Source organism: Culex quinquefasciatus, chromosome 1 (genome assembly GCF_015732765.1).
Source record: "Culex quinquefasciatus strain JHB chromosome 1, VPISU_Cqui_1.0_pri_paternal, whole genome shotgun sequence".
In the NCBI taxonomy this organism is placed as follows: domain Eukaryota; kingdom Metazoa; phylum Arthropoda; class Insecta; order Diptera; family Culicidae; genus Culex; species Culex quinquefasciatus.
Genome location: NC_051861.1, coordinates 69,324,049 through 69,335,493, shown reverse-complemented (window position 1 = coordinate 69,335,493; position 11,445 = coordinate 69,324,049). Strand labels below are relative to the sequence as shown.

Below are 11,445 nucleotides of genomic sequence, written 5' to 3'. Positions count from 1 at the left end.
GTTCGTGTGGTTGTTTAAGCTCCTAATTTATCGGAACATGAGATTTTCATCAATAATTTGAATTTTTTGGTTTCATTTCTCCTAAAATCAGCGTAGAATCTTTAATTTATACTTCAAAAATTCAAACAATTCCAAGCAATCAAAACAAAACAAGCTAGCACACTGATTCAAAACCACCTATACACGTGTGACAGATATTTCGCGACAAAAAATCGTCGCGAGAGTTAAACTCGCTCATATCGGTTTAGTGCAGCGGCGACAATAAATGTCTTGATTTTCATACTTTTTGTTAATTTTCTTTTAAAAAAAAAATACTTAATGTGATATCTTCATGTTCATTATTAACTTAAAACAATACTTATTTGCACTTATTGAACGGGAGACGAACTCCATCTTTATTGTTTGGCTACCTCGCCCAGACTGACTCCCAATCCACGCTTCCTTTACACTCACACATACATAGCTCTACACGCTTATCGCTGACTACCTAATTTAGGATAATGTTCAGGATGCCACATCCTCCCCTTGCCAAATTGAAAGTTATAATAAGTACACAAACAAATCAATAAAAGCTAATGTTAATCTAAATCCTTTCTGCCGCTTCTCATCTCAAGTTTTGCAACGCCTTGTGAAGTGTCCGTCCCATAGCGCGAAAGCCCCGATGCCAGTCGTCGTGTTGATCGTCCAACCATCCTGTCTTCCTCCGAGTTAACTAAAGTAACGAAAAAAATGAAGAGAAAAACAAACAAAAATCAGCAGCATACTAAGCTCTGAAACGTAAAATATAAAGTGAAAACCACGTATCTCATGCATAAGAAATCATAAACCTCTTTGTAACATATTTAACTGTATCATCAATTTGAATGAAAACTGTATAAGGCTTCCTCTCCAAACTAATTGGTTAAGGTATAATCGTCAGTAAACTTCCTTCTTTAGAATTATTCAAAACTGTGATATAAGAATACATCTTTCATCGAACCCCTTTTATTCCATTGGGTATTCGCATGTTTCTTTTTCCTGCGATTGTTTTACGCGATATCGGTCCTCAACTATGAATTTATTAACTGTTGAAAATAGTCTATAACTAAGCTAAGGATAGTTATTGTACAAAATTGAATGAAAATTGTTTTGGGTTTCCACAAGGCTTCTATTCAAATTATATTATATGCATTCTTTACATAACCTTGATTGCTCTTCGCCTAATGAGCTTCAGATGAAATCATATTAATAATCTAAGATCGCTGGAATCATTCAATTGGGTTATATATTTATGAAATTGATTAGATAGCATTGTATGATGAGAACTCTTTTTCTGAGAGAGTGATTCTTGGCTTTACCTTATTAAAAACTATTTAACGAAGAACCACATTCAACTATGTCGTGGTAATTGTACTATATTTAGAATTTAACGATTCATACCTTGGTTGGATTTTTGTATTTATTCCGTATATACATGTTTTCTCGATTTAGAGGTGGTATTCGTATGGTATTTTTATTTGATTTACTTGATAACAATTTTAACTTTCGTGGCCTGCTATCTCGATTTTCGTATCTTGTACATTCTCTCCTTATATTTTTATATGTGTGTTTAACTGTATTTAACATTATACTTGTTCTTTATTTATGAATTCGTCAAACATACGTTGACTACATAGATCCCTGCTTGAAATCTAAATACAATTAAACATTGTTTGGATAATATATTTGGTTGAAGAGCCCTTTTTTCTATTGTGGATTTTATCATTGTGTAATCCATTGTGTTGCTATAATTGTTATGAGCTTCCATTATTCTTTTTGGTGAGTTCTGTACCGACAATAGTGCTCCATCCTTCCTTCCCTGTAAATTCTGCTAAATGTAATCTATTCAGAGAATCTTTTCTGCGGTAAACATTATGCAGTAAGGTGGACCACTCACATTTTTGCGATTCGTTTCGTCTCTTTTCAATTTGCATGGTCAAATATTTTAGTTATTTTATTGTATTTTGTAACAATTATTTCATGTTATTATCTATTCTTTTGCAGACTTTTGTCCTCACAGTAGTTATGTCCTTCTCATTTAAAAATAACTCAACTCGATTCCTTCGGTAACTGCAGCAAGCTTCGGACCAAATTCGACTCAAATTCTCAGCAACTCTTTTTGCAGCAGTTGGTCTTATGCTTACTTCGACTCAACTTTTCAGGAACTGTTATGCTGCAGTTGGCCTTGGGCTAAACCCGACTCAACTTTTTAGGGCGATTGGCCTTGGGCTAAACTCGACTCAATCTTTTGCAGCAGTTGGCCTTGGGCTAAACCCGACTCAACTTTTCAGTAACTGTTTTGCTGCAGTTGGTCTTGGGCTAACCCAACTCAACTTTTAGGGCGATTGGCCTTGGGCTAAACCCGACTCAATCTTTTGCAGCAGTTGGCCTTGGGCTAAACCCGACTCAACTTTTCAGTAACTGTTTTGCTGCAGTTGGCCTTGGGCTAAACCCGACTCAACTTTTTGGGCGATTGGCCTTGGGCTAAACCCGACTCAATCTTTTGCAGCAGTTGGCCTTGGGCTAAACCCGACTCAACTTTTCAGTAACTGTTTTGCTGCAGTTGGCCTTGGGCTAAACCCGACTCAACTTTTTGGGCGATTGGCCTTGGGCTAAACCCGACTCAATCTTTTGCAGCAGTTGGCCTTGGGCTAAACCCGACTCAACTTTTCAGTAACTGTTTTGCTGCAGTTGGCCTTGGGCTAAACCCGACTCAACTTTTTGGGCGATTGGCCTTGGGCTAAACCCGACTCAATCTTTTGCAGCAGTTGGCCTTGGGCTAAACCCGACTCAACTTTTCAGTAACTGTTTTGCTGCAGTTGGCCTTGGGCTAAACCCGACTCAACTTTTAGGGCGATTGGCCTTGGGCTAAACCCGACTCAATCTTTGCAGCAGTTGGCCTTGGGCTAAACCCGACTCAACTTTTCAGGAACTCTTTTGCTGCAGTTGGCCTTGGGCTAAACCCGACTCAACTTTTCAGAACTCTTTTGCTGCAGTTGGCCTTGGGCTAAACCCGACTCAACTTTTCAGGAACTCTTTGCTGCAGTTGGCCTTGGGCTAAACCCGACTCAACTTTTCAGGAACTCTTTGCTGCAGTTGGCCTTGGGCTAAACCCGACTCAACTTTTCAGGAACTCTTTTGCAGCAGTTGGCCTTGGGCTAAACCCGACTCAACTTTTCAGGAACTCTTTTGTAGCAGTTGGCCTTGGGCTAAACCCGACTCAACTTTTTAGGAACTGTTTTGTAGCAGTTGACGTTGGGCTAAAACTTTACTTAATCTTTTCGTGCTAATAACCATCCTGTCCTTGAACTAAAACCAACGCAATCAAGTTTTGGGTGACCTGACTCCTATTACAACAAAACAACATTTTTCATTATAGTCGTCCTCGGACTCAAACACTCTTTTTATAACAATGCTCGCAATTTTATTTTTAAATTTCATCATAATCCTTTACCGTGTCTTTATAATTAACTCCTCAAAGTAATTTTTAAAAATTGGCTTCCTTAATATAAGAATTTCCCAAACGCAATTGCACTTATTAAATGTACGAACAGTTTAATATTCTAGTTTATTCCATTTTGAAAATTATATCTCGATTAACGAACAATTGTTTATCAACTGCTAAACATTATATATAATCTTTCGCATCTTCGTGCATATCTCCCTATCTATTCAGCAAAAAAAAACGCAACATAGCAATTTTCTGTGTAAGTAAGTTCAATCCGAATCAATAAAATTTACGCGAATTATAATTATTTGCTATAATATTTATTTGATGTTCTCAATTATGAATGACAGTAGTTTTGGATAGAAGAGTAATCATCTCGGATTTTTTTCAAAGATATCTAGAGTAATTTTTCAAAATAATCAATCTTCCAAGTCCAAGAAATTTACGTTTTCTTTCTTTTTACTTACTAAATCCATTCCGTAACCTAAAACTGACATATATTCATATTATCCTCCTCATCTCCTGAGCTAACGATGAAATGGACTGAGTATTTGGCTTGGTTTAGGGCTAAAAACATTTCAAATGTTATGTGAGATTTTCACTCAAAAACAAAAAAACGGTGTCCTAAACATAAGCAAATATTGTATTTTGTCACTACTTATGAAGATAAATCAAAACAGTTAATCAAAACTTTCCACTTTTCTAATGCATTCACAAAAATTATAACTTCTGTTCAACCACCCAGAAAACTCAATAATAATATGGGTTAATGTAAAACAACAACTCATTTATCTACCTTATCGCGTGCAATTTATGAATTTCATTCAATCAAATTATCGAAATAAGATATCTTACAAATAATTTGGTCCTTTTTTTTAAATAGTATTTCATACAATCATGAGGAATTATTAAAATTCTTCAATCGATATCTAAAATTTAACAAAACCTTTTATGACCATTCAGAATGTTAGTGTCGAATTTCCAACGATTCTTATTTTGCCGAAAATCAAAATCGACAAGCCAGAAAAGAAAGCAAATTCCCAGCCACGGCGTTTTAGCAAATTTTTATTAGTTTTCCAACAGAAGTAGATATTCTAACCGTATTCTATTAGAAATCCTACACGCTAACAACAGCTCCGCTAGAATATTTCGTGAAGGAAAGAGTGAGAAAACTCGTGCACCTGTTGCTTTGGCTGAGTGATGGCTCCGCAACGCGAAGTAAAAGAGAGAGGAAGAGAGAAATCAATGATTGCTGCGATCATTGCATGACGTGAAGAATACAGGGATGGGCGCGGATTGGGAGCAAGATGTTAAGCGGGGAAATGAAAAAGGAAGAACCTCGTCGTTTGTGCGCCCTGCTACGCCCAAGTTTCTTTTTTGTGGAAGGAAGAAGACGCACACCAGACCTTCCAGAACCAAATCGAGCCGCAAACTCTCTACCATCACGCATAACACTCACACACGCACAAGCGCCCCTATGCTTCGCTCGCTTCCCACAAACAAAAATAAAATAACCGGAACATGCTCACCGAACTCCAGCATCTGCTACCCGCTGCCATCGCACGATGCCGTCCTGTTGCGCAAAAAAAAAACGCCACCGAATATTTCACTTATTTTTCCATACACAGGAAATCAACTTTTCCATCTTCCAACTTCCAGACTTTCACGAAAATCACAATTTATCAACATGGCAGGATCGCCAATGTGATATCTTCATGTTCATTATTAACTTAAAACAATACTTATTTGCACTTATTGAACGGGAGACGAACTCCATCTTTATTGTTTGGCTACCTCGCCCAGACTGACTCCCAATCCCAATCCACGCTTCCTTTACACTCACACATACATAGCTCTACACGCTTATCGCTGACTACCTAATTTAGGATAATGTTCAGTATGCCACACTTAACATATGAAAACTAAATATTTTTGGTTCCCAAAATTCCTGCTGAATCGAATGGTGTACTTTTTTTTTTTTTTGTGCCCAAATTGGGCTTTTGGATTTGATATCACCTCGTCCGTCCTTGAGACTAACTTTTGTGATGTATCCCTGTTTACTCTACACAGTTAGCCGGTTACTCGTACCCATTGATGGGGGTAGCGAGTTGGTTGTTGGCTGACCTGTGCTTTTATCCCATTCTGGTATGATACAGTTCATGAAACTGATCATCTTTTTGGGATGAGTGCGCCATACGGCGTATGGCGAGAGAAGACGACTTCCTAGGGAATTCAGCCTTCGAGTAGCAATTGCTCCACAGGTGCAGAGCAAATGCGCAGAGCTTTCCAGCTCTGTGTTGCAGAAGCGGCATATGTCGTTGTCAACTATACCGAGTTTTTTGAGGTGATACTTTGCAGGACAGTGCCCTGTAAGCAGCCCCGTTACAGTGCGCAGTTCACTACGTTTTAGACCAATAAGCTTATTGGTAATTGCAGGTTTTGGTGTAATGAAATTTTTGGCTTGTCTACACCCCTGTGTTGCAAACCATGTGGAAGAAATTTGGTTATCCTCCCATTTTTTTAACTCGTACTTTACAGCACATTTTGATGTACCCAGAAATGGTTCAGGACCAACAAATTTAGCCGATGACCCCTGCCTAGCGAGCTGATCGGCAAACTCGTTCCCCATGATCCCACAGTGCCCAGGTACCCAGAACAAAGATACTTTGTTCCGGCGGGACAGCTCCCGTAGTACGTCGATGCAGTCCCAAACGAGTTTGGACTCCACCCTTGCGGCTTTCAGAGCTAGCAGTGCTGCCTGACTGTCCGAGAATATACCGATTTTCGCATGCCTATAGTTCTTTTTAAGGCAATGCACAGCGCAGGAGTATATAGCATAGACTTCTGCTTGAAAAACGGTGGGCCATCTACCCATCGAGATGGATAGTTTGATCCCTGGTCCGAAGATCCCAGCTCCAGTGAGATCACCTATTTTGGAGCCATCTGTATAGAAGCAGATAGTTCCTGGTGGAAGTTCTGGCCCCCCAGCACACCAGAGTCTACGAGTTGTTTCAACTGTATCGAATGGAGTGTCTATGTTGGGTCTCGCTTCCATGCAGTCTGTAACTGTTGTTACTAGAGGAGTTATGTCGAACTCCTTCATGATGCGCAGGTGACCTGTTAGGTCACCTTCGTAGTTGATGTTATGCCTTCGCTGTCGTAGTGCTCCATTCTCCGCTTCCTTCTTGACGTAAAGATGTAGTGGTAGAATGTGGAGCAGTGCCTCCATTGCAGCGGTCGGTGTTGTTTTCATAGCACTTGTGATGGAGAGGCAGGCCAACCGCTGAACCTTGTTCAACTTTGCTTGCGCCGTCCTCTCGTTCACTTTTGGCCACCATACGAGAGACGCGTATGTTAGCCTCGGTCGTGCTATGGTGGTGTAAGACCAGAGAGCCAGTTGAGGCGAGAGGCCCCAGGTCTTTCCGAACAGTTTACTGCAGGTCCAGATGGCCGATATTGCTTTTTTAACGGCGTAATTCAGATGTGAGTTCCAGTTCATTTTGCGATCCAGGAAAACTCCTAGATACTTGACTTCAGAACTGAAGTCGAGCCGAACACCTTTAATCACCGGCGGAGAAATGTTATGTTTTCTCCGCCTAGTGAAAGGAATTAAAACGGTTTTGTTGGGGTTGATGGAATGGTGTAGGGGAACAGCATCTAATTCCAGCGTGCCTCTAATGTTGGCAGGTCAGAACTTTGACATTCAATTAAAGCTAATTAAAAGCGTTTTCAACTGAACTCGAGTGATAAATAGCTCAATAAGAAGTGAGCAAGCAAGTTTCTATCAAAAGTTTGGCAAAATTAATTGTTTAAATAGTGAAAATCAGCAAATTGGATGGAGTTAGGAGCGAGTGCTTAACCTGCCAAACATACGAGAATTTCCCCTACTTATCTCGATAGCAAATTTTTCGAACAGTTTTTATTTTAATAATATTCTAGACACATTTTGTAGGAGCGGTCGTGGCTGAAAGGTTACGATGTTCGCTTTATAAGCGAATGGTTCTGGGTTCGATACCCATCTGCTCCCAACGAGAAAGTTCTGGACTCATTGAATTTGGAATTAATGAAAAAACTTCAGCTCACGGCGGGGTTCGATCCCCTGTCCTTAGGATTGGCAAGCAAAATGCTTTCCACTTTACCGTGGAGCATTAGTAGCTTTAGTAGGATTTAGACTGATATAGTTGAATCCAAGAAACGGACGAGAATAAAGTTGAATGCAAGTTGAATATCAGAACATACAAGAATGCATTGCATTGCATGCATGCAGGCGCATTTGAAATGAACCTACATTACCTCGCTATAAATAGCCTGGGCGACTGCTAGAATTCATCCAATAAGAGATGAGGAGAATTGAAAGCATTCCCATTAGAAATGAGAACACACGAAGAATTCGAACAACAATGCCAACGGTCGTTACCACTCGCCTAGGGTGGCTCCTCAGACCATTCACCTTCCCAAAAACCGTCCAACTCCAAGCGAAACATACTTGAGGATACCGTGGAGATGTTCCCTTAATACTCTTAAAAAAGTGGAGCATCAACACTTCCCGTCTTCCAATTCCCTTTCCTTGTCTTTTGGTGTGCGGTGGAGATGGGAGCGGCCGGCAATGGACGGCTGCCATGGTGGTGAGAATCTGGTTCAGGTGGAATTGGTTCTATTCCCAATTATCGATTCCTAGGCAACTTGGGCTTAGACAATCATCACATCACATGGCGAAAATCCAGTCTGCAATCCGCTAAAATCACCGTCTCCTAGCGAAGCGAAGCGAAAGATGGTGATGGATTCTAGACACATTTTGTGCACCTAATCAATCAACACTTTCATCGACTTTCATCATGAATAATCATTTTATTGCTTAAAAGTTGAGTTTTCCTGAGCTCCCACCTACTCAGCGCGTTCCGTTTGAATTCCGTTTAGAATTCCGCTTGAGCGAAAAAAGTTCGATTCGAATTCTAAACAGTGTTCGTTTTAGATTCTAAACCGCATTCCGTTTCAAACGCAACAACCGCGGTTCCGTTTGAGTTTTCGCCGCAAATCGGTTTAAGCGGAATTCAATCGGAATCGAAACGGAATGGACGGTTTGGTTTTGACAGCTGCTTCTTCTTCTTCTTTTCTTTTTTGTTTTGGTTGAATTCAAATTAAATTGAATTCTACCAGAAAGGTTAAATCAACTGTTATTTTTAGTTTAAAAATCATTTTATTTATTTTCCATAAAATAAAACGCGTCCCAACCCGAGTCCCCTTACTTTTATTTGTTGTTTCTAGAAAACTATCCCTCGAGGCGGTTTAAAACTTCATTCTTGGCGGCACCGGTCGACACTTCGGATCCCTTGCCATCAGCTTCTTCCGTGTAGCGTCTTTCTTTCGCTCTGGCCGCCACGTTGGGCTTCTTGTCGTGGTTCTCCAGCAGCAGGGCACCCAGCGAGCGATTCATGTTCAGGTCGATCAGCTTGACAGCGTCGAATATGTCTTGCTCTCAAATAGTTGCTTCAGGAGACCTCTTGCAGCTGCTCGATGATCAGTCCGGGATTTTCAACGGCGGTCGGATCCAGGTCGCGGATTTGATCTTCATAGGGTAGTCCGGCCGGTTGCAGATGAACCCTGTCAGCCACATCACTCTGTACGTCCAGCAGGATCGGCGTCACCGGTGGCTGAATGATTTCCGCCAGCTCATGGTTAACAATCCCGCAGGGTTCTTCATCCGAATCCGGATACGCTCGTTGACTTCGAGCCAAGCTTCGAGCGGATGGCGAATCGACGATCTTCACCTGAAACTCGCGCAGATTCTTCTAAGATTTTTATCAACTGCAGCGGTGGTCGCTACTCCGTTGACGCATTAACCAACTTGTTGCCATAATCGATCAGGCGAACCTTGAGCGAGATCTTCGATGGGACGGTCTGAAAAAGAGAGAAGAGGGTGGTCATTCCAACTCTAGAAACAAGTTAAAGTAATCCGGCCAGACCTTTTCCAGCACCACAGCCCGGTAAAAGCAGTTCTCGTACGGCGCCGATTAGATGCCTTCGACCTGAATCTTCTCATACTTAACCGATTCGTATGGAGCCTCATCGCTATACTCCGGCTCGTGCATCCCCGCATGAACGAGTGTAACAGGCCGTGTTCTGTCGGCGTGGTGCGTGTTATCTTGCTTTTCTTGGACATCTGCATAGCCTTATTCTGCACCGGGACCAGAATCTGCCCGCTCTCTATGGTTGTAGATCTTGAAGACGGCATGCATTTTTTCTTTTGCTGAAAGAAAAATCTCATAAAAAAACGACCAAGCCTAAGACTAAGATTGCTAAACTTACCAATGACTTGACGGATTAGCATAATCAATACTGAGTCCATTCAGCGTCAGCAGCCAAAGCGAGCCACTTTGGCTAGCTCCGGCTAGCCTAGATTGGAACCTGCAGTAGGAACTCCGGAACAACAACAACTAACGGTGATTCATTTCGCTGCTTCAATTCTCAATTTCCGTGCTATCTTCCTTATCCGGAACTTGCAGTACTGATTTGGTCGAATCTCGGCGTACATGGCCATCGCCTTGTCGATGCCGGACGTGTTGACCGTCGCGTTGTTGGAAGGCCCAGCGATATCACCGGGACCCATCGCCATCCGTACCTTGATCACATCCTCGATCGTGGCGTACTGAAACCATCGTTCCTGTTCATTCTCAAAGAAATTTAAGGTGAAACGTGAAGGCAATATTAATGCCAATGTATTGGTGAGCTTTGGTGGTGTTAGTTTACTGATGATCATCGATGACGTCATCGGTGAACGAGTATTTGTAACATCGCTTATTGGTAGTTGTGTGAGCAAAAGATGCCACATTTCATGCTAACTATATAAGCTAACAGATAGCCTCTGAACAATTTTAGTTTTATTCGAAAATCCGTCAGAGACGGATCGACGGTGGTAATTTTATTGCTCACACACACATGCACACATTGAAAGACACAGGTTGTGCACCAACTTGGGAGGAATTCTGTTCTAACGAAGATTGTTAGATCGGTCACTCGAAAACCAGAATAATTTAAGGCAATGGGGTTGGGACCAAACTGGTAGGATATTGGCCACACCCGGAGTGGCCATGGCCCTGAGGGAAGGTTCTACCGGGGGGACATTTATCGAACCATTCGACTTGGGGCAATATGGGTATCAAAATTCATGGTTTTTGATACTGGTAGTGAAAATTGCCATTTTGACAGGATTGATCACAACCGGAGTGGCCATGGCCCTGAGGGAAGGTTCTACCGGGGGGACATTTATCGAACCATTCGACTTGGGGCAATAGGGGTATCAAAATTCATGGTTTTCGATACTGGTAATAAAAATTACGGGAAGGTTTTCCCGGGAGGGTTCTGTTGGATGACGTTGTAGGGCTTTGGTGTATTGGGCAAAGTTGTAGAGGAAAAAATTTCATGAAAGTTTGTCAAAGGTGCCAAATTTGTAGCTCTTAATCTACTCGAGATATACGCCATTTTTGCAAAAATGGTAAAAAAGCACTTTTTTGGTGATAACTTAAAATGTTAGCATTTTAGCGGCCTACTATGTTCTGAAGAGTTGTTTATGACATAAAATTACCCATCTTTGCCGAAGACAGCAAAATGTTTTGAGCCTTTATTGAGGAGTTTAAAAAAAATTAAAGTGATTTTGAGCCTATTTTCAAGTTGCAATGTTTTCAAATGGCGCATTTTGGCGCATAATCGAACAATGCACCTGAAAGTACACACTTTTAACTACATTTTCTGAAAATATGTTCGTGTTTATTTGTGTCTATTTTCAGATATCTCAATTTGAATTCGTCAGATTTTTAATAAATTTATTTATAAATGTTATTCGAAATCATAATGAATACAAGGTGAAAATCGGTAAATTGAAGGGTAAATTGATCGATTTTTATGGAAATTACTTCGTCTATGAAAAATTACGACAACTTTTCCAGAGTGACCTAATATAACAGGAAATACTTAATTCTAAA

The 11,445-nt window shown here is 41.0% G+C and overlaps 2 long non-coding RNA genes across 2 annotated transcripts; both read right to left on the bottom strand.

Moving 5' to 3' along the window:
* Nucleotides 1-361: 361 nt before the first annotated feature.
* On the bottom strand, nt 362-5,377 carry LOC119771243. Its single transcript, XR_005279110.1, has 2 exons — nt 4,996-5,377; nt 362-712 (listed from the first exon to the last, which is right to left on the bottom strand). It is a non-coding gene; the product is annotated as an uncharacterized LOC119771243 (long non-coding RNA).
* Nucleotides 5,378-8,693: 3,316 nt separating this feature from the next.
* LOC119771250 lies at nt 8,694-10,597 on the bottom strand. The gene is made up of 3 exons (XR_005279117.1): nt 9,773-10,597; nt 9,430-9,713; nt 8,694-9,364 (listed from the first exon to the last, which is right to left on the bottom strand). It is a non-coding gene; the product is annotated as an uncharacterized LOC119771250 (long non-coding RNA).
* Between the last annotated feature and the right edge of the window lie 848 nt (nt 10,598-11,445).